Here is a 23,050-nt window from a genome sequence, read left to right as displayed (position 1 = left end):
GAATCGAAGGGTAAACATCCTGAATTAATCCTCCATGCTCTATTCGCATCACATTGCACTACTAAATTCACCTGCTTAGAAAAATTCAAACCATCAACTTTCTTACGAAGAGCTTCAACCTAATTTTCTAACATAGAAACTGCAGTAATATCAAAAACTTCAGCTGCCTTACCAAGTTTTACTCTCGTAACTTTCCATTGACAATTGTTGAGTGTCATCTCCTCAATAAACTCTTCAGTTTCCTCAAGTGTTTTGTTATTAAATGTTCCATTAGCTACTACATCAATCATCTGTCTAGTTGAGAGGTTCAAACTATTGTCAAAAGTCTAAACTTGGAGCCACAAAGGTAGTCCATGGTGAGGACACATTCTCAACAAATCCTTAAATCTCTCTCATGTGTCATAAAGAGCCTCAATATCAAATTGAACAAAAGAAGAGATATCATTCCTTAACTTAACCATTTTAGCCGATGGAAAATATTTTAACAAAAATTTCTCAATCATTTGATCCTAAGTCATGATAGAACCACTTGGAAGTTAATTCAACCACTATTTTGCCTTGCTCCTTAAAGAAAATGGGAACAACCGTAAGCGTATGGCATTATTAGTAACACCATTGATCTTGAAATTATTGCAAATCTCTAGAAAGTTAGCCAAATGAGCATTCAGATCTTCATATTGCAACCTATCAAACTGAACATATTGCTGCACCATCTGAATTGTATTCGGCTTGATCTCAACATTATTCGCAGCAACTGTTAGTCTGACAATACTTGATTCAACCCCAATCAGAGTAGGCTTAGCATAATCATACATAGTTCGATGAGTAGGACGTGCAAGAGGCTGCTGATTATTTTTATTATCTTCTATTTCAACAATAATATCATTTTCCTCTGATCGTCTATTTAAATCTATTGACTTTGCCTTACTTCTTTAACTTCTTTCCTATTTTTGCGAGCAGTTTTCTCTCTTTAAGAATAAAAGTAATTGACTCTAGGTTAATTAATTGAATTTTTTTAATTAAAATCTCTATTATCGCATTAACTCGATCTATAGATTTTCTATTAGATTTGACTCTAATCCAATATATTTATGTCATCCTATTTCTAAGATTGCATGCAACTCCACTCAATTACACTAGATCTGCTCTTAACCAGGGTCTACTCCTTCTTTGATTTAAGCACATCAAACATGAATTAATAATCTAAAAATATTAAACCAAGAATTAAGCACACATAATTGAGAACAACATCTAAGTATTTATTGTGTAAATTAGAAATCAAACGATAGAATTTATCATAGGATCCATCTCTTTAGGTATTTAGAAAATTAGTTCATGATTGCAAATAAAAACATCCCAAAGGTAATATAACCACAAGAAACAAGGAATCTCATAATAATCTCTAAAGAAATCAAAAGGAAATCTTCAATCTTGGTGGAAAACTCTTCAAAATTCACTTCAATGGTTTTTTTTGAGTTGTTTTCTTGAGTATTCCATGACAAATCCCTTCTATTTTCTTATTTTTGTCATATATAGATCTTAGAATGCCCGAAAAACCCTAAAAATTGCATTTTTCTACTTTTCGAAGTGCTATTCATGAAATTGACACGGTCTGTCACATGTTTGTGTGGCAGCCTGTGCTTCACACAGCTGTGTGTCCAAGTTGTGTGGAATTGTCAACCTTGTGTAGCTCCTATAACTTCCTCTGGTTTTTTGGTTTTCATTCACTTTTCGCTCTTTTTGCTCCCAAATGCTCTCCTAAGTATAAAAACATGAATTTAAAGGATTAGAAGCATAAAATTCACCATTAACATCGAATAATTACTCAAAAATACATTAAGAAATAGGTTAAGACATGTTACTTTTAGCACTTATCAAAGATGAAAGATACATGTCAAAAGTACCTTACTCAAGTGCAATCAAAAGTGTGATGTATGCAATGGTATCCATTCCTCCCGATATTACACATGTTATTAGTGTTATTATTCGATACATGGACAATCCTTGTAAGTTACATAAGCATGCTGTTAAGTGGATTTTCAGATATTTGTGGGGTATTTCTAACATGTGCTTAGAGGTCGGAAGAACTTAAAAGGGTTTAGTAGAATATGTTAATTCTAATTATGCAAAAGACTTAGATAAAAAAAAGGTCTTTCACAGGTTATCTATTTGTTTTTGGGAATCTTCAAGCTATGGTGGCTTTGTCGACTACTAAAACGGAATACATGACAATTATTGAAGCAGTAAAAGAAGCAATTTGGATAAGAGGTCTGTTTAATGAACTTGTAAGTGAAAAATGGGTAACTGTCGCATATTATAATAGTCAAAGTGCCGTACATCTCACCAAAGATCAAATGCATCATGAGAGATCAAAGCATATAGACATTTATTACTACTTTGATCGAGAGGTAATCATTCAAGAGGATGTTCAAATTCTTAAAACTGGCACATAACACAATCAGGTGATGAAGAGTCTTTTAGTTTCAAAGTTTAAGCATTGCTTCGACTTTGTGAGTATCCATCGAAGAACAAATTAGGCTTATAATAGGGCTTGATAAGTCAAGTACGAGTAAAGGTGATATTTGTGGGGTTGTGCCTCGCATTTTGAGACCAAATAGTGTGTGATATCGTAACAAGGAAGTGTTCTTCATCCTAACAAGTAGCTAACATCATGGCGAGAAGAAAGCCCTCATCTTGATGACGTGATCCTCATTCTGCCCAACGAAGCAAATGCCATGTCCCGACGTAGCGACGTGTACCATAAGTTTTTCTGCTTTCTTCTCCCAGTTAAACTCTAGTTTAGTTTCCTATTTAAACTCTGGCTAACTTAGGGTTGTTGTAGTCATAAATGCCACGAATTTCTACTTATAAATAGGCCTTAGTCACTCTAGGTTTATATAGAAATATTTAGATTGAGAGAATTTGATCATTTTTTTGAAGGGTTTTTCTTTTGGGTCTTCAAGTTTTCCTTTAATTCTTTCAATATTTTGTACTATCGTTTATTATAATGAATTCTCCTTTTCCCCATGGTTTTTTCATCTTTGAAGGTTTTCTACATAAAATATTTGTGCTTGATCTTCTCTACTTTTTCTAGTTCGTTATTTATATGGGTCGATCCCTAACAACTACAGTGACCTCTTTAAATAGGATTAGATTAGAGTTTTAATCATACTAAAATATCCCTAAAATAATCAGAGTCTAATTGGGAGAAGCAGTCTTACTTAAATTCTAAAATGCGGTTGCCAAATAGGAGAACACACCGTGACATCCTATTCGCCTCGTCACGACATCTTCCATTGCAAAGTCTCGATAAGCAAACGCTCCTCATCCCAATGTTGGCCTTTATTCTGTTGCTTGTTGATTCTCTTCTAAGGTGCTTACAGCGTGTCCGATAAAGAAGAGAAACACCCTACATAATAAAAAAAGAAATTGATAAAATTATAAAAAAATATCTCAAAATTAATTTTATAAATTAATAAAAATTTAACATGTATTTAAATAAAAAAATATTAAAAAGACAAAAAAATTATAATTATAATTTAAAATAGGTTTTCAAAAACAAACTTACAACTAGTGATACCTTGGCCTAGTGGCAAGGTTAAGGCCTTGAGAATTTTAAGATCCCATTTTGAGTCTCACTCTATGTAAATGATATATGAGTTTTTAGTTTATATTTATTTTGGTTTATGTCCCATCATATGTGAATTTTTTTTATAGATTTATTCTTTTATAGGTGTTAAAGATATGTGAACCAAATTCTTGTTAAATAAAATACAAGTGGAAAGATAAGGGGATCTAAGGTATAGGCTACAAAAGTGAAATCGATATAGAAGTATGCTTCCTCTATTTAATGTTGATTAGAATAAGGTGTTTTAGCCTTACTGCATTACTTCTATTTAACTTTGATTAGAATATGATTTTACAAACCTATAAATAGACATAGTTGTCTCTCCTCTTATATCATTCGAATTCGACATAGTGAATTTTCTTCTCCTTTGCTTGTGGTTTTTTTTCCAAAATGGGTTTCCACATAAAATCTATGTCCTATTTTTCTCTCTTTTCTTGCCATTATTAATATTCTATTTTTACAAATTGGTATCAGAGTTTTTCAGGTTGCCTATCTCAATCACGGTAATGGCATCACTAAAGTATGAAATTTCACGGTTGGATTGTAACACTAGATTTGCATTGTGACCGATAAAGATACAGACAGTTTTTATGCAGATGGATTTGGAAGATGCTCTACTGGGGTAGATAAGATGCTTTTAACATTGACCAAAGAAGAGAAGAAACGTAAGGATCGAACGGCCTTGACACAATTACACTTGCATTTGTCAAACAAAATTTTGTAGTATGTGATGAAGGATAAGACCATTGCTGCATTATAGGAAAAATTGGAGCAGCTATACATGTCAAAAACCCTGACGAGTAAGTTACATGTGAAGCAACATCATGCACGAATGACATATTTCTTTTAGAGATAGAGTTAACCCCGATAAAAAATCCATAGTAACTCTATCCCATTTCTACTCTGACATCGTTACTGGCTGTAACAGTCCTGAAGGTACCTGATGTTTAGTTTTAACTTGTTGACATATCAAACATCTAGATACAAAATTAGAAATATCATGTTTCATTCCCAGCCACTAGTACATCTATTTCAAATCATTGTACATTTTATTACTCCCCGGATGAGTAGACAAGCTACCACTATAAGCTTAGTGCAAAATTTTCTATATAAGCTCTGGATTTTTCGGTACACAAACTCTACCTCTGAATAATAAACAATCAGAGGGTCCTATCTGAAATTTTGAATCAGAAGTCGATTCACATTGTACCCGTTTAGCTAACATCTCATTATCACATTTCTGAACTTCACAGATCTATTGTAAAAATGTTGGTTTAGCTTTTAACTCGACTAAAATCGAGCCATCATCATATAGTGACAGTTGGGTATTCATCGCTCGTAGAAAAAACAAGGATTTTCTACTCAAAGCATCAGCAACTATGTTTGCTTTTCTCGGATGATAATCAATAACTAACTCATAATCTTTTAATAGTTCAAGCCATCTACATTGTCTCAGGTTCAAATATTTCTGCGGCATCAGATACTTTAAACTCTTGTGATCGATAAATATATGACATTTTTCACGGAACAAATGGTGTTGCCAAATTTTCTACATAAAGACAATAGCTGTCAACTCTAAGTCATGTCTCAGATAGTTCTTTTCATGTGGCTTTAACTGTCCAGAAGCATAAGCTATTACTTTACCTTCTTGCATGAAAACACATCCTAATTCGTTCAATGACGCGTCATTGAAAGTCACAAATTCTTTACCCGATTCAAGATGAACCAGAACTAGTGCTTCGGTCAACAAAGCTTTCAACTGGTTAAAACTTTGCTGACATTTACCAGACCATTCAAATTTCACATCTTTCTATTATAGTCGTGTCATTGGTGTAGCTATCATTGAAAACCCTTTTACAAATCTCCAATAATAACCAGCTAATCCCAGAAAAAATTTGACTCCAAATATGTTTCTCGGTGGTTTCCAGTTAACAATCATTGAAATTTTATTCGAATCAAATTTGATGCCTTCAGCCAATACTATGTGTCCTAGAAAATCAACTTCCCAAAGCCAAAATTCATATTTGCTAAATTTAGCGAACAATTGCTTATCTTGCAAGGTTTGTAGAACAATTCTTAGATGCTCGACATGTTTAGTCTCATCTCAGGAATATATGAAAATATCATCAATAAATACCACGACAAATCTATCTAAATATGATCAGAAAATTTTATTCATCAGATCCATGAAAACTGCAGGTGCGTTAGTTAAACCAAACGGCATCACAAGAAATTCATAATATCTATAGCTCGTTCTGAATTTTGTTTTCGGTACATTCGAATCTTTCACTCGTAACTGATAATAGCCAGAACGAAGATCAATATTTAAGAACACTGTGACACCTTTCAACTGATCAAACAAATCATCAATGTGAGGTAGTGGTATTTATTCTTGATTGTAACTTTTTTGAGCCGACAGTAGTCAATGCATAATCTCATAGATCCGTCTTTTTTCTTAACAAATAGAACTGATGCACTCCAAGGTGAAAAACTAGGTTGAGCAAAAACCCTATTAGTCAACTCTTGCAACTGTGGTTTTAACTCTTTTAACTCAGTAGGAGCCATTCTATATGGTGCTATCGATATCGGTGTTGTTCCCGGTACAAGTTCTATAGCAAATTTTACTTTTCTGACCGGCGGTAATCAAGATAACTCCTCTAGAAACACATCAGGATACTCCCAACCACTAGTACTAATTCAAGCTTTGACTCGACACTTCAGTATCCAATACATAAGCAAGGTAAACATTACAACCTTGTCTCACATATTTTTGTGCTGACACAACTGATATCACAATAGGCAACCCATTTAATTTATCTGATTCAATATGAAGTATCTCACCATTCTGACATTTCAATATGATATACTTTTGTCTACAATGTACACAGCATCATGTAAAGTTAGCTAATCCATGCCTAATATCACATCAAATTCATTGAACGGCAATAGTATCAAATTAGCCGAAAAATAGTAATCTTGAATCATTAATGGATAGCTCTTGCAAACCTTATCAACTAACACATACTTATCTAGAGGGTTCGATACTTTAACCACAAATTCAGTGGACTCAACAGGTAAATTTTTACTAGACACTAATTTTGTGCAAACATATAAATGAGTCAATCCGGGATCAATTAAAGTAGTTACATCAGTATCTATAAGAGAGAAAGTACCGGTAATAACATCTAGTGCAGAAGCATCTTTGCACACACGAATAGCATAAGCTCTAGCTGGTGTTTGTGCCTCAGAACTTATAATAGTCTTTCGTCACACCACGACTACCGCTCACATTTCCAGGATTACAAGGTGGTCTACCTCTCGCAGCTATGTTGCTTGGCCTCGAAATTTGAATATTATCTTTTTCAAATTTCTCCGGGTAATCTTTAAGATAATGATCAAAGGAACCACATCTAAAACAAATTTCACTCTTTTATTCGACACTCACCGAAATGTAGCTTGTTATAGTGCTTGCACTTGGGTCTATTGTTTCTAGCACTACCTACACTCGCTACAGATGTAGCCTGAGATTTAGAACTAGAGCGTCGGATACCTTTTTCTCTACTGGAGTATCCTACAGAAGTAGTAAAATGGTAATGTTGTTCTTTAGACTTCTTTGATGTTGAGTGGTATGACTTTCCCGTCAATCTCTTTCTCGAGTCTCTAGCTGTAGTCTTAGTGTGACTTTTCTCTTTACTCAGCTCTTCAGCTTTATATGTTCGATCAATGAGTACAACAAATTCTTTCAACTCAATGATCCTGACTAATAGTTTTATATCTTCATTTAAGCCATCTTCAAACCGCTTACACATTGTAGTCTTAGTCAGAATACATTCTTAAGCATATTTGCTTAATCGAATAAATTCTCATTCATATTCGAACACTGTCATATGCCCCTGTTTAAGCTCCAAGAATTCTTTACGTTTCTAGTCTAGAAACCTCTGACTGAGTATTTCTTTTGAAACTTGATTTGAAAGAATTCCTAAGTGACCCGATCTTTCGGCACAATAGAAATCAACGTATTCCACCATTGATAAGCTAAATCTTTTAATAGAGATACCGCACACTTAAGATATTCAACCTGTGAAAAAGATAATTCATCAAGAACTCTGATAGTATTTTTTAACCAAAACTCAGCTCTCTCGGGATCATCCTCAGTTGTAGCTCAGAATTCCTCAGCACCGTACTTACAGATCTTATCAATAGGAGGCTTAACAACTCTAATAGGTTCTGTACTTTGAGGAATAACGGGAATCGATTAAGGAACATGAGGGGATAGAGGTTGTTGAGCAGTCAGGTTCTTTCGTACGAACTTAGTGAACCATTCATTCATCATATGGAAGAAGGCTTCCTTAGCCTCTCCCATCAACCGCCAGATACGAGCCTCGTACCACTCGAAGCTACTCCTTGAACAGAGGCTTGAGTGTTACTCTCTATTTCATAAGAATAAGCTCAGTTAGATGACATTGCTATATAAAAACAAGTTTTAAAACGGTCAAGAGATATCACACTATCACAGGTTATGTAAAGGAATGTATAGCTAAACTCATATACACTACCTTCAGTCTGAGAATAGACTAAACCGTAGCTCTAATACCAATAAATATAACACCCCTAACCTGTATCCATTGCTTAAATAACGTTACAGAGCATTACTGGAGTTATAGATCAAATAAACACATATTTCATATCATTTAACATTTATGTCAGAAACCAATCGAAATCAAACATATTGCCTCTTATGTAAGCCACCAAGGCCCAAAATACGCATTAAAAACAAGTCAGGCCTAAATTGGGCACTGAAAGAATTTTTCAAAAAGCATTAAATTTTTTTCAAAGCTGCAAGGGTCATACGGCTGTGTGGCCAGGCCATGTGACTCACACAGCCAAGAGACACGCCCGTGTCTTAGACCTGTGGACATTTGAAATAGGGACACACGGCCGTGTCCCAGCCTGTGTCCTTGCCCATGTAACTCCCTAACTTGGACCACACGACATAAAAACACGCCCGTGTACTAGGCCATGTGAGCATACTGACTTGCGCAATTTAAAAGATACATGACACGCGGCCTTGTCACTTGGCCATGTGTCACACACGGCTGAGAAACACTCACGTGTCTCTGCTCATGTAGATGAAAGTAAGCCAATTTCCAATCCACATTTCTCATCCAATTTGACACCAACCTAACTCAACATTTTTGTACATCAACAAGCCATAACAAGGCATTAAAAACAAGCCAAAATCAAGTCTTAAACAAAAAAGATCACAACATACAACCAATATGCCTTTAGACACCTCAAATGGCAACTTAAAAACTTGTCAACCAAGTATCCAAACTTACCTAAATGACCAAATACATATATGTATATTCAAACCTCATTTTACTTTTCATCATTCTATCCTATTAAACACACATCAAATATGGTAAGGCCAATATTCCCTTAGACACCTCAAATGACAACTTAAAAACTTGTCAACCAAGTATCCAAACTTACCTAAATGACCAAATACATATATGTATATTCAAACCTCATTTTACTTTTCATAATTCTATCATATTAAACACACATCAAATATGGTAAGGCCACATATATATATGCATCAAAATATACCAAACACAAACCATATAAGTGGTTAATCTCAACAAAACAATTATATGCCAACACTGACCAAATTAACCTATATATGTCATTACAACCGAAATTAATTTACTGAAAGTACTAAAAGGACTAATGGATAGTGTGAAATAGTTTCGACCAGCTTCTAACCCGTACGAGCTTTCGAATTACTATAAAATATGGAAAATAACACAGAGTAAGCATTTAAGCTTAGTAAGTTCGTATAAAAAAAAGAATTTAACTAACTATATATACATAAAATAGAGAAGTAAACAAAACATATCTCAACCAATTTGGCCAAAAGACTAAACAAATGATCACCAACATATTAGCCTTGAAAATCAAATATAAGATCCAACAAACATGATTGAATTCATCAAATAATCATATTTCATGTATTTCATGTAAATACCAGTAATAGTTCATATCAAACTCATATAATCTCGTAACAGAATTGTGCCCGTTGAACTATTTAGAACATCGTTGGATACACGGGTAGTACACACAAAGTGTATTGATTTGTAATCCATCAATTTATGTACATGTATGCTCATACGAGCTATAAATGGTAAGCTCCTTCGAGCTGAATAACGTGAAGCTCATGTGAGTTGAATAATGGGAAGCTCATGCAAGCTGAGTATTAAGAGCTGAAATCGGTGACCCAAATGACATGTCATTTGTATCCTACGGATTCCTAAGGTTCAAACGGGGCTCAGTAATTGTCGAATATACAATCGGTAATTATTCATGGCAATTATAAAATTCACAAATAAATAATTCAATTTAAAACATATAAATGTACAATTTAATTACACGAACTTACCTCGAGAAGTGTACATAGATACGAAGGCGACTAATCAGATATTTTCTCTTTGCCTCGATCTAACTCTGTACGAGGTCTGACAGGATCTATACGAATGAATTTAACTCATTTTAATATAATTCTCATCCAATTTAATATGAAATTTTGGCAAAATTACCATTTTGCCCTAAACTTTTAATTCCTTTGTAAGGCTCGACAAATGAAATTCATACAATTTAATCCTTACTCAAGCCTAGCCAATTTTATACATATTAATAGCAGCCCATACATTTCACAAAAATCACACATTTTATCATAAATTTATCATCTTTTTTAATTTAATCCCTAATTGATAATTCCATCAAAATTCTCTTTACAAAAGTTGTTTATCTAACAACAATCATTCATTTTATATTATCAAACTTCAAATTCAAGCTTATTCATCAATGGCAAAACCCTAATACTTTAACAATTTTGCAAATTAATCCCCGAGCTTGCTAGATTAAGCTACTATGATCTCAAAAACATAAAAATCATCAAAAACGGGACAAAAATACATACCTAATTAAGAAAAATAAGATTTTCCAAATTCAAGCTTTCATGGCTAGGTTTCTTTTTTTTCTTTTGGTGGATGATGATGAGAATAGATTATTTTATTTTATTTATTATAACTTTAATCACTAATTTAAAAAATTAACCTTAATATTTCATTCAATTTCCAATGATGACTATTCATACTTATCCACTAAGCATTTTAATGGCCTATTTACTATATAAGGACCTTCAATTTAAAATTCTATAGTTATATAATACCTTTACCTATTAGAACACAACCTTTCCACTGTTCTTCACAAAATTCTTATACGATATTTCTATCATACTGTAGACCATAAAATAATATTAAAGTAAATTTTTTGGCTTTGGATTTGTGGTCCCGAAAACACTGTTCCAATTTCACTGAAAACGGGCTATTATACAAGGCATTAGCAAACTAAAGTGTTGTGAGTACTGTATTTTTGGGAAGCAAAAGAGAGTTCAACTCACCAGAGGAATGCATAACACGAAGGGAACTTTGAATTATATTCATTCTGATCATTGGGGACCATCTAGAGTGCCTTCGAGAGGTGGAGCTAATTATATGCTAACTTTTATTGATGATTTTTTCAAAAAAGTTTGGGCATTCTTCTTGAAGCATAAAAACAATGTGTTTTCCACATTCAAATCTTGAAAAACTATGGTTGATAAACATACAGGAAAGCAGATAAAACACCTCCGAATATATAATGGCTTAGAGTTTTGTTCTGATGAGTTCGTCGTACTCCATAGCAAAACGACATTCCAGAACATATGAACAAAATGATCATGGCAAATGTTTGATGTATGTTGTCGAATGCTAATTTACCGAAGTCGTTTTGGGATGAAGTAGCCTCTACTGCATGTTTTTTGATTAATTGATCTCCATCCATTGCCATTGAGAAAAAGACTCTACAAGAGATATGGTCTGGTAAGCCTGTTGATTATTCTGATTTAAAGATTTTTAGGTGTCCTGCGTATGTTCATGTTGATAATGGAAAATTGGAACTGAGATTTATTAAATGCGTTTTCTTGGTTATAAGGCTAGTGTAAAAGGTTATAAGTTATAATGTCCTGAAAATAGAAAAGTTGTAATTAGCAAAAATGTTGTTTTTTATGAAACTATTATGCTAACTAACTTATCTCTTAAAGACCCTTCAACTAAAGAACAAAAAAAACATGTGGAGCTTTAGATTGATCCAGTATCTACAATAGAGTCGACTCCTCAAGTTAGTACATAAAATCAAAATAGTGTCACTTCTTCAACACAATATTCTTTTTGCCAAAAACAGAACTAGAAGGGAAATTAAACCGCTAAAGAGGTATGCTGAGGCTGATCAGTTGCTTATACATTAAATGTGACTGGAGATATAGATGGAAATTAAGAACCATCTATTTATTTCGAGGCAGTTAGCTATGAAGACTTAGAAAAGTGGATGTTTGCCATGCAAGAAGAGATTGAGTCACTCCACAAGAACAGAACATGGGATCTTGGGAAGCTTCCTAAAGGAAAAAATGTTGTTCGCTATAAATAGGTGTTCTAGGAGTTAAAGAACCCAGATATAAAGTAAGGCTTATTAGAAAGGGTTACAGTCAGATTCCAAGTATGGACTTCATAGATGTGTTTTCTCTAGTTGTAAAGCACAGTTTGATTCGAGCCTTGCTTGGTATTATGACCATGTATGATTTGGTGCTTGAATAGTTACATGTAAAAAGAGGCAGTCTTAGAAAAAGAGGACTACCTTTGCTTGTTGAAAAAAATCTCTTTATTGTTTGAAGCAGTCACCAAGACAATGGTACAAGAGGTTTGATTCCTTTATGACTTCTCATGATTTCAAAAGAAGTAGATTTGATAGTTGTGTTTATTTTAAGAAAAATAATTATGATTTTCTTGTGTATCTACTCCTTTATATTTATGACATGTTGATAGCGACAAAAGATAAAAGAGAGATAAGAAAAGTCAAAGCCCAGCTTAGTGAAGAATTTGAGATAAAGGACTTGGGAGTAGCAAATAAGATACTTGGTATGGAGATTCTCAGATATAGAAAAACAAGTAAATTGTACCTAAGTCAAAAAGGGTAGATTGAGAAAGTTCTTTGCAGGTTCAATATGTAGAGTGCTAAGCATGTTAGTACCCCTTTAGCAGCCCATTTCAAAATTTTATCGGCTTTGTCTCCATAATCAGATGATGAGATTGACTACCTGTCACATGTTCTATATTCTAGTGTAATGGGATCTCTTATGTATGCTATAGTTTACGCACGCCTAGATTTATTATATGCAGTTAGTGTAGTTAGTAGATACATGATGAATCCCAGTAATGAACACTGGAAAGCTTCAGTGCTAGAGGCTGGAAAAAGGGAGATGTGTGCTGGCGACTCATCTGGAAGTTCACAGAAGTCTATGTTATTAGCACTCAGCTTCGCTCTGTAAGCTTTCCTCGCTGAGGCATTCGTAGTTAGTTTAGGACCTGAAAAGAATATTTTTGGGGTAGAAGCTACTGAGGGGGAGCTTGAAAAGAATCTTGGGAGCACTTATGAGTGATGGCAAAAGATGATGAATATAAATAAAGTATTCTTCAAAAAAAATGAGGAGCTCATCGAGAAGTTAGGAGTTGAACAAGTAAAAAATGATGAACTATCTGGTGAGGTCGCAGCCTTGGGTATTGAGTTGAAAAGGGTTGCTGAAGAGCATAAGGTAACTATGAGCCGAATCACTGCAGAGCAGGAGGCTGCAATGGTGAGCTTAAAGTAGAAATAAAAAGATGTATTTGAAGGATTTAAGAAGAACACTCTAGGAATGTTGAGTGATGTTACTACTGAGCTCAAGTCCAATATTCTTCTACATGCTCAAGTAGCTGCTGGGCCTTTCAATGCTCACAAGGTTGATTTTGATACTCTCTCTGAGGTAGAGATGGATCAACTTGGTTTTGATGCTCGCTTCCCTTCGGGAGCTTCTTAGCATCTGTTTGCATCCAAGTTGAAGAACTGAAAGGTTTTTACCTTGATGAAGGTCCTTCTAAGCCAACCGTTGTGCCTGTTGATGATGACACCACTACTGACCTACTATTGACAATACCAAAGTTGTTGAGGAGGAAGGAGGAGAAGTTAATGATATGTTATGATTTTTTTTAATTTTTTAATTATATATTATCTTTATTTATGAAAGAATTAAAGTTTTGAAAAATTTCAAGTTTATTTCTTGGTATCATGATGTTTTATCTCTTTAAGAACTTAAGAAAATTTTCAAACTCAAGTAAACATTCAAACTTAAGCAAAATTTCAAGCTTGCATTGAATTTTGAATTTAAATAATTTTTGGAGACTTAGGCAATTTTTGAGCCAATTTTAATCTTTATAACATTAGGTGGGAGTGTAAGCTCGCATTAACTTTTTTCAAGGCTGCAGTACTAAACTAGTGAGCATTAGGATTTCTGCTGGGTGTTTTAGCTCACGTTAACTATTTTGGAGGCAGCGGTATTGAACTTGCGGACCTTAAGATTTCAACTAGGAGTTTAAGCTCGCGCTAACTATTTTGGAGGTTGCGGTATTAAACTTGCAAGCCTTAAGATTACAGCTGGGAGCTTGAGCCCTCGATGACTGTTTTAGAGGTTTGGTATTAAACTTGTAAGCCTTAATATTTAAGTTGGGACCTTGAGCTCGCGCTAACTGTTTTGGAGGATGTGGTACTAAACCTGTGAGCCTTAAGATTTTAGCTGGTAGCTTGAGCTCGCGCTAACTATTTTAGAGGCTGTGATATTAAACCTGTGACCTTTAAGATTTTAGCTGAAAGCTTGAGTTCTTGCTAACTATTTTAGAGGCTGCGGTATTGAACATGCGAGCCTTAAGATCATAGTTGGGAGCTTGAGCTCACGCTAACTCTTTTGGAGGCTATAATGTTGAACCTTCAAGCCTTAAGTTTTCAGCTTGGAGCTTGAGCTCACGCTAACTATTTTGGAGGCTACAGTATTGAACCTTCGAGCCTTAAGATTGTAGCTGGGAGCTTGAACTCGCGCTAACTATTTTGGAGGCTGCGGCATTGAGCCTTCAAGCCTTAAAATTTTACTTGGGAGCTTGAGCTCGCGCTAACTATTTTAGAGGCTATGATATTAAATATGTGAGCTTTAAGATTTTAACTAAAAGCTTGAGTTCTCGCTAACTATTTTGGAGGCTACGGTATTGAACATGCGAGCCTTAAGATTATAGCTGGGAGCTTGAGCTCACGCTAACTCTTTTGGAGGCTATAATGTTGAACCTTCAAGCCTTAAGTTTTCAGCTTGGAGCTTGAGCTCACGCTAATTATTTTGGAGGCTACAGTATTGAACCTTAGAGCCTTAAGATTGTAGCTGGGAGCTTGAGCTCGCACTAACTATTTTAGAGGCTGCGGTATTGAACCTTCAAGCCTTAAAATTTTACTTGGGAGCTTGAGCTCACGCTAACTATTTTAGAGGCTGTGATATTAAACCTGTGACCTTTAAGATTTTAGCTAAAAGCTTGAGTTCTCGCTAACTATTTTGGAGGCTGCGGTATTGAATATGCGAGCCTTAAAATTATAGCTGGGAGCTTGAGCTCACGCTAACTCTTTTGGAGGCTATAATGTTGAACCTTCAAGCCTTATGTTTTCAGCTTGGAGCTTGAGCTCACGCTAACTAGTTTGGAGGCTACAGTATTGAACCTTCGAGCCTTAAGATTGTAGCTGGGAGCTTGAGCTCATGCTAACTATTTTGGAGGCTGCGGTATTGAACCTTCAAGCCTTAAAATTTTACTTGGGAGCTTGAGCTTGCACTAACTATTTTAGAGGCTGCAGTATTGAACCTACAAGCTTTAAGATTTTAGCTGGGAGCTTGAATCCTTGCTAACTTTTTTGAGGTTGCGATATTGAACCTGTGAGCCTTAAGATTGTAGCTGGGAGCTTGAGCTCACACTAACTATTTTGGAGGCTACAATATTGAACCTACGAGCCTTAAGTTTTCAACTTGGAGCTTGAGCTCACTCTAACTATTTTGGAGGTTGCAATATTGAACTTGTGAGCCTTAAGATTATAGTTGGGAGCTTGAGCTCATGCTAACTGTTTTGGATATTGTGGTATTGGACCTGTGAGCCTAAAGTTTTTAGCTGGGAGCTTGAGCTTGCGCTAACTGTTTTGGAAGGGATCATATAAAATAAACACATTAATGAAATAACATCTTTCTATGAAAGTGTTAGAATTTACACATTATACTTTTTAAGATGATGTACGTTCCATGTGTATAATAGAATTTTGCCTTTCAATCTCGCCAATTTGTACGCTTCGTAGCCTATTGTTTCTACAACTTTATATGGTCCCTCCCATCATGGGGCTATCTTTCCTCACTGTGAAGTTGGGAGGCTGGCCTCAGTACTTTTGAGTACAAAGTCACCAATTTGGAACTATTTATTTTTTACCTTGGAATTGTAGTAGCGAGTTAGTTGCTGAGCGCGTGCCGTATTCTTGATTTCTAGTGCTTCCCGAACCTAATCAATGAGATCAATGTTGAGCTTCATAGCTTCTTGGTTGGCATTTTCATCGAAGTGTGTTGTTCTGTGTGACCACATGCCAATCTTAGTGGGAATTAATACCTCTGCACCGTAAACCATCGAGAATGTTGTCTCTCCTATTGCAGTTCGAGGCGATGTTTGCAAGGCCCACAAAAATTTAGGCAGCTCCTCTAAGTAAGCACCCTTGGCCTCTCCCACTTTCTTCTTCAAAGTTATCAAAATCTTCTTATTCATAGCCTCTATTTTCTCATTTGTCTGGGGTGTTTTAATAGAGCTTTAAGCCAAAGTGATATGAAGATTAGCACAAAAATTCTATAATTTCCCTTGAAATTGCATACCATTGTCCCTGATTATCAGACGTGATACACCAAACCTATACACGATCAACTTCCAGAGAAAAGATTCCATTTTCTTCTTACTGATGGTTGCTAGAGCCTCAGTTTCAATCCACTTGGTAACGTAGTCCCCCGTAACCATTATGAACTTTTTCAACGCTATGACTATAGGGAATGGGTCGAAGATATCGACTCCCTAGGTCATAAACGGCCAAGTGCTTGACATGATTTGAAGAGGTTTTGTTTACTGTCACTGTACTTGGGCGTACCTTTGGCAAGAATCGCATGTGTGAACTAGCTCATGAGCATGTTTCTGAATTGTGGGTCAATAATACCCCTGTATAAAATTTTTATGGGCAAGCAATCTTCCACCTAGGTGATCGCCACAGATGCCTTCATGAATCTCTCCATCACATACTCAACCTTCGACGGTGTTAGACATCACAACAGTAGTTTAATGACTAATCATTGGTACACCCTTTATCTACGCAATCTAATAGTTTAATGACTAATCATTCACTATCCAGTTATCTAGTTCGTGGACTTAAGGCATTCGAAATGTGTAATACATAACATAGATATACATACCTCGCAGCGTTGTGTTGTAGTTTTATGACCTCTTTTCTATCTGATTAGTCATTTATTCATTGCAATATGCAAACTATAGGAGTCATCCATGTATCTTATTAATCTACACAACATACTTGGAGTGCATAGTATCTTGGGCCATCCTTGTGCTTTAACAAAATCTTTCCCCTCTGCTCATTGACAATAGAAAATGCTAGCTTAGACAAAGTGTCTGCACTTTTGTTATCGCTCCTTGAGAGTTGTTTTATTTGTACTTTATCAAACCCTACTAACAACTAGGTTACGATTGAGTGGTACCTCTTCAACCCTGACTCCTTGACCTCATACTCACCATTCAACTGCTTGGTGACCAACTAGGAGTTTATATGAACAACAAGCTCTTTTCTTCCAAGCTGGCAAGCTAACTATAACCCTGATATCAATGCCTCGTACTTTGTAGCGTTATTAGATGCCTGAAATCCAAAAAAGAGTCCATACTACCACTCGTTTCCTTCGAGGTCTAGCAAGATTACCCCTACTCTTAATCCAGTCTTTGCAGTAGATCCACCGACACAAACCAACTAGTCCTTTGATTTGTCAGTGGTTACAATGTCTTCCTGTGGTAGACTAACTACTATGTTGCGTGTAACAAATGGAAAATAAATTTTAGTACAAATTGGAAATTTGTCACTAGTCATTACAGAGGTAACGTAATGCACCAAAGACTACCATTAAGATTTACAGGGAATTACAGTTTAAATATATTTCTTCTCATGACATAGTATGTAATTAACATTTATAAATTGGGTTACCTAATGAGTTGGTAAGTGCCTCAAACGAGCATTCGACCATGAAGTCAGCTGAACCTTGCCCTTAATAGCTATCCCTGATGTGTACTTTATACCAAATTTGACGAGCTCTATACTCCATTTGGTTGCTCTTTCGGATGTGTCGGGCTTAGATAAAATTTCTTTGATCAGTTGATTCGTGATGACTACCATGGGATGGGCTTGAAAGTATGGTCGCAGTTTGTGAGCTGCAATAATTAAAGTGAAAATAAATTTTCAACTTTCATGTACATGAGCTCATCATTTTTTAGCACCTTACTAACATAGTAAATAGTGAATTGTCGAACACCCTTTGCCCTAAGCAAGACAACCGCCACAATTTCCTCAAACATGACGAGGTATAAGTAAAGGGTCTCTCCTTTGCAAGGTGACATTAGTAATGGTGGGGATTTGAGATATTCTTTGAGCTTTCCAAAACCTGCTTGGCACTCCTCTGTCCAGGAAAAAGAGCTGCATAGGGCCTTGAAGAAAGATAAACATTTGTCAGTCATTTGTAACACAAATCAGTTAAGCGCAACCACCCTTCCAATCAGTCGTTGGATATCCTTTATTGCCATCGGAGAGGGAATATCCAAGATGGCTTGAATCTTCTTAGCGTTCGCTTTGATTCCTCTCTCTGAGACTACAAAGCCCAAATTTTGCCAGGCCTGACCCCAAAAGTGCACTTATTTGGGTTTAGATTCATCCGATGGGATTGTAATATCGCAAATGTTTCTAACAGATTTTCAACATGCTTTAGTGAGAGTGAAGCCCTTCACTAACATGTCAATGACATGAACCTCGACACTTCACTCGATCTACTCTCTAAAAATTTTGTTCCCCAGCCTTTGGTAAGTCGCACATGTATTTTTCGAACCAAAAGCCATCACACGGTAACAACATAAACCTTATTCTATAACAAAATTTGGAGCCATAGAGATCTAATTATATCTAGAGAAAGCTTCCACAAAACTCATGAATTTGTTACTGGAGTATGCATCAACAAGTCTATCGATCGAAGAAAGAGGGAAGCTATCTTTCAGACAAGCCTTGTTGAGATTGGTGATATCTATACCCATTCCCCATTTATCGCTCGCCTTTTTCAACATCAAAAAATTTGAAATCCAATTCGGATATTAAACTTCCTTGATGAACCCTGTGGCCAACAACTTTGCGACCTTCTACCTTGTAGCCTCCACAACATGTAACGCAAACCTTCTCTTTTTTTACTTTATAGGTACGACCTTGGACAAAACATTCAACCTGTGCACGATTACCTGAGGGTCCACCCCTGGTATATCTATAGTGGACCAAGCAAAAATATAATAACTCGTTCTCAGGTAGTGAATCAAATTTTCTTTTTCCTCACTCATTAGCATAGATGAAATTTTAACCACCTTATCCATACTACCACTAAAAAGTTGCAAAGTTTCCATAGCCTCAGCCACTTCTGGCTTCTTTGCTCGCTCTTCACATCCGTTATTTAGGTTGTCCAAATCTAGCAATTGCCTATCCATTTTCGCCTATTGTGAACTTTACCCCCGTTGTTGCTGATCGTGAGCCTACTGTACTGACAATATGTGACACTACCTGGCCATGCTCTAATCCTATTGCATGTACCCAACACTAGTTTTAGTGGGAAACTTTATCTTCATGCAAAAATTAGTCACCATCATCCTTTCCACCCTTATTATTGAATATCCAAAGATGGCATTATAATTCATATGATGATCCATTACGAAAAACTAGGCATACTTTTATTGTAGTGTGCTCGCTATCTTCCAAAGTTATTAGAAAGGTAATAGAGCCCTTTACCTCACTAGGATGGTTCGTGAAACTGTACTGCGGGCTCGCCCTCTTCAATGCATTCTGTTTCAATCCCATTTTCTAGAAAGCATCCTAGGTCAGAACTTCAACTACACTTCCACTATCCACAAGAATCCTCTTCACCTCATAACCGACAATTGTTATAGTCACCACCATAGGATCATTGTCATCCTCATCACATACCAACCTTTCATCCTTATTAGTGAAGTCCACCTTCCACTTTTCCTACTGAGGAAGCCTTTTGGGTGAATCGATAAACATAACACCCCTGAGGTGTGCCTTTCTCTTAGTGCTAGAGATCGCCTATTCTTCATTCATTCTAATTATTACATAGATGATACCCTTAACCTTTTGTTCACCCTTACGATAACCATGCGAACTCTGACCCTACTGGCCCGATTAACAAACTTAGGGAGCTCGTTGTTTCGTACTGCTTCCTCCATAGCGTTCTTCAGAGTAAAACAGTCTTCAGTCTTGTGTCCAATGTCTGTCTCTTGAGCTCCATTGTCTCACATTGTACCTCATCGAGGATGAGTTGGGGAGGATTTTGAGGCTTTTTACCTGGTTTAGAATGTAATTATGGGTAGCATTCAAAGGAGTGTAAACTTCAAACTTGCCCTGGAGAATGTACTTCCTGGTGTGATGTGGTTGAGATCTCTAGGGAGCCTTAAGAAAATCATTTTGCATCTAATTTCTCTGTTGCCTATCACCTCTTTGGAGGGCCCTGCCTATTGCCAACTCCTTCTCGGTTTCTAAACTGCATGTCCTCCATCTGAAAGGTGCCACGTGATGCCCTTTTAATCTTTTTTACCTCTACGAACTTGTGGGATCGCTCGTACATATCAGCCAAACTCTGTGGCCTATTATTAGTAAAAGAGTACTGTACGTGAAATCGCTTCACATAAAGCATCAATAGCCCACCAATCCTCTAAAATTTTTGTGTTTAAATTTGCCGCGTGAAATCGCTTCACATAATCTTGGAGGGACTCACCCTCCCTCTGTTTCATCGAAAACAACCCTATAGGCATGCTCATGATTGTTCTGTGTACTCTGAATCTTCCCAAAAACATTTGGCCCAATTGAGAAAAGCTTTGAATTGAGCCCTAAGAAGGGACAAATATCAGTCATTCGTACATCCTTTAAGTGTTGTGGAAAAAGCCTTGCATTTTGCTGAATTTGACGCTCCTAGTATGTTCATCTAGTCATTATATTGCATCAAGTGGGCTCGCGAGTCCCTTCTCCCATCAAACATGTCCTTTGGGACTTTGAAATTATGTGGCAAGTTCATCGCTACTATTTCAAGGGCCAATGGATTGTTAGAACAGAACAGTCAGTCCATGTCCTAAGACTCGGGGTGCAACACTCTTACATCTCCTTGCAACTCGTCCATCTCGTTCTGTCATTTTCTCACATGCATGCTTGGAACTTCATCCTTCGTATTTGCATTATCATGAAAATCTGAATTGTCAGAGTGTACTGACCTGTCCATGGGTCGGGCGGCTGGCCGGTCCGACTGACCCTTGAAATATGGGAGGTTTGGGTAAAAATATAGGCGAAATATGGGCTTGGGCAAAAAAATGAGGCCGATTTAAAAATAGGTCAGACCTTGGGTACCACTTTTTGGCGGGCAGGCTGCCCTACCGAATATAATAAATATATATATTTTTTTATTTTTTTATTTTAAAATAATTTTTTAATGTTTATTAAAAATAGCCGGGCCGGGCCGGGCTTGGGCTTATGATATTTTTCTCGGTAGGGCACAGGCAAAATTCAGCCCATATTTCTAGGGCAGGGCCTGAGCCTAGGAGGCGGGCCAAAAATTTTTAGTAACTCCTACCACTACATCAAAATAGGTTTTTAGCGGCGTTTTTTATGCCTTTAGCGGCGCTAAAAAGTGCCGCTAAAAGTATTTGCGGCGTTTTTTAAAATGCCGTAAAAAATGCTGCTATTTTGTGGCATTTTTAGAAATAAATGCCGCTATAAATCATGACATTTAGCGACGTTTTTCCTACAAACGCCGCTATAGGTCAGGACCTTTAGCGGCGCTTTTTCCACAAACGCCGCTAAAAATCAAGACCTTTAGCGACGTTTTTACACAATCGCCGCTATAGCTTGAGATCTTTAGCGTCGCTTTCTCCACAAACGCCGCTATAGCTCAGGACCTTTAGCGGTACTTTTCCCACAAACGCCACTATAGCTCAAGACCTTTAGTGGCGCTTTCTCCACAAACGCCGCTATAGACCAAGACCTTTAGTATTAAATATTAAATATTAAAATCAAACATTATTAATATAAAAAATTAATTAGTATTATATATACTTTTAGTCAAAAAGATAGTATTTAATCATATAATAAATTAATTTTTTAGTCAATATTGAAAAATCATGTTAATATTTAAATAGCAAAATTACAAGTTCAAATAGTGCAACTAATTGATTGCAAAAAAAAAATGCACAAGATCAAAATGTGCAGCAGTAAACTTGAAAATTTATAGACTAAAATGGAAATTAAAAAACCCTTTGAAATTAGACTAAAATAGGTTTACTATATTCAAAGTTTACTACATGGGTTTATTGCTTCTATAAACTCCAATTGTTTATGTGAAACAGGGGTGTTTATATATTACAAAAAGCATGAAAAAATAGGAGTCCATCTCCACACCTCAGAAACCAGGGCAAATGCATACCCCAACATTACCCTCGTATTCAGCATCCATCTCTAGCTGCTTCAGTGTTCGGCGAGCCAAAAGGAGTCCAACACAATAAGCTGTGTTCAAAATGTCATTAAATAAGATAATATCATCAAACAGAAGAAAAAGATCATCTTAACATCTAGAAAAGTAAATCCCATCTGCTGCATAATTTGTAAGGCCAACTTCAAGTCCATAGCGAGGAAGCTCATGTCCGTAAGCTGTTACAAGAATTATATCACCAGAAATACATGAACATACCCGTATCCAATACATATACACAAGTCTGAGTATCATAGAACCACAACAAGTGCTAAGTGTAACAACTCGATGATTGCATTTACTTTTTTCTATCTTATAGCATCATCCTAAAGCAAGATTAATTGGGGAAACATCTCCATTCTTAAATCCTAATATCAATTCCAATCCCAGGCTTGTATTCAAACGCATTGCGGGGTACAAACAAATGCATTTCATTCAAGTAATTATCTAATCACAATGCACAAATTCTCAATGAATATCAATGACTTAAACCAAATAAAAGGTCCCAAACTTGGTCTATTATGTTCATTAACATCATAAAAAATCATCAATTACATCCTAATAATAATTTCAACTCCAAAGTTGACTAAAGAAGCTTTGCAGGATATGAAAACACAAGTGCATTTCCA

General features: G+C 36.1%; 1 non-coding gene across 1 annotated transcript; it reads left to right on the top strand.

Annotated features, from left to right (window-relative positions):
• The first annotated feature begins 348 nt into the window (after positions 1–348).
• Positions 349–455, top strand: LOC128042044 (small nucleolar RNA R71). The gene has a single exon (XR_008197252.1). It is a non-coding gene; the product is annotated as a small nucleolar RNA R71 (small nucleolar RNA).
• The last annotated feature ends 22,595 nt before the right edge of the window (positions 456–23,050 follow it).

Source organism: Gossypium raimondii, chromosome 6, assembly GCF_025698545.1.
Source record: "Gossypium raimondii isolate GPD5lz chromosome 6, ASM2569854v1, whole genome shotgun sequence".
NCBI classification, from domain to species: Eukaryota; Viridiplantae; Streptophyta; class Magnoliopsida; order Malvales; family Malvaceae; genus Gossypium; species Gossypium raimondii.
The sequence above is the reverse complement of the archived record's forward strand: the minus strand, read 5'-3'. Positions and strand labels throughout refer to the sequence as shown.